Source organism: Zonotrichia leucophrys, chromosome 2, assembly GCF_028769735.1.
Source record: "Zonotrichia leucophrys gambelii isolate GWCS_2022_RI chromosome 2, RI_Zleu_2.0, whole genome shotgun sequence".
Classification (NCBI taxonomy): domain Eukaryota; kingdom Metazoa; phylum Chordata; class Aves; order Passeriformes; family Passerellidae; genus Zonotrichia; species Zonotrichia leucophrys.
In genome coordinates, this window is record NC_088171.1 from 114970856 (window position 1) to 114972299 (window position 1444).

General features: G+C 46.3%; 1 non-coding gene across 1 annotated transcript; it reads right to left on the reverse strand.

Annotated features, from left to right (window-relative positions):
* Positions 1–1126: 1126 nt before the first annotated feature.
* On the reverse strand, positions 1127–1209 carry TRNAL-CAG (transfer RNA leucine (anticodon CAG)). Its single transcript has one exon. It is a non-coding gene; the product is annotated as a tRNA-Leu (tRNA).
* Positions 1210–1444: the final 235 nt, after the last annotated feature.

A 1444-nucleotide genomic window follows, 5' to 3' on the forward strand; every position in this document is an offset into this window, starting at 1 on the left:
ACAATTTTTCATTATTCAGTCTTCTTCTTCCATCAGGCTGAGGAAAAAAATAAATATTCATTATTTATTCTGTATAGCATAATCATGACCACAGGTTTATTAATCTCTATGCAATTGTAATAGGAAGTTATACAACTTCTGTAATCTTTCTGCACAGTCTTATAGCCCTAAAAATCCCTCATTATAATAATGCAGAAAAGCTCAAAGATTTCCTATATTGTTATATTTCTCTACTTATATTTCCTTATTCACAGACACAAAGAATCACAGAATGGTTTAGGTTGGGAGAGGACCTTTAAAATCATCTTGATCCAACTCCCCTGCCATGAACAGGGACAACTTCAACTAAATCAGGTGGCACAGATCCCGTCCAACCTGGCCTTTAACACTTCAAGGGATAGGGCTTCCCCAGCTTCCCTGTCCAACTTGTTCTACTGGCTCACCACACTCAAAGGAAATAATTTTTTCCCTAACATCTAACTTAAACCTACTATCTTTCAGTTTGAGCCCCCTTGTCCCATCACTACATATTCTTGTAAATAGTCTTCTATCATTCCTGTAAGGACCCTTCAGGTCCTGGAATGACACAATCCAGTCACCCTAAAGTGTTCTGTTTTCCTGGCTGAAGAATCCCAATTCTCTCAGCCTTTCCTCATCGGAACGGGCTTCATCCCTCTGTTCAACTTGGTGGCCCCTCCTCTGGACTCGCTGCAGCAGGGTGATGTCCTTCCTTGTGGGGGACCCCGGAGCTGGATGCAGCCCTGCAGGTGGGGTCTCACCTGAGTGGAGCAGAGGGGCAGGAACTCCTCCATCACCCTGCTGCCCAGGCTGTTTGGATGCAGCCCAGGACAAGTTTGGCTTTCTGGGCTGTGAGTGCCATTGCTGGGCCATGTCCAGCCTCTCACCCACCAACACCCCCAAGTCCTTCTGGGCAGGGTTGCTCTGGATCTGTTCATCCCCAGCCTGTGCTGAGACAGGGGGCTGTCCGGAGCCAGTTGCAGCACCAGCACCTGGTCTTGTTCAACTTCCCATGGTCCCACTTCTGGAGCTTATCCAGGTCCCTCTGGATGGCTCCTGCCCCTCAGGTGTGTCAGCTGCACCACTCAGCTGGGTGGCATAATGAAGCTGTCAGAAGTGGGATTTGAACCCACGCCTCCAGGGGAGACTGCGACCTGAACGCAGCGCCTTAGACCGCTCGGCCATCCTGACCTGCCTGGATGGACAGAAGGTTCTGTTGGAAGGGTCTCTCATCATTTGTAATGACTTATGAAGGCAAGTTGGGATTATGAGCCTCTGATACACAAAAAATATTTCTGCAAAAAGTAAGATGAGGCTGTAAATAGTGCTCTTGTTTTCTTTAATTTTTTTTTTTGTGGGTGTGTTTTTAAAATAAAATTTCTGGCCCTAGTATTATTTGAAATTCCTTATGACAACAGTTGAATCT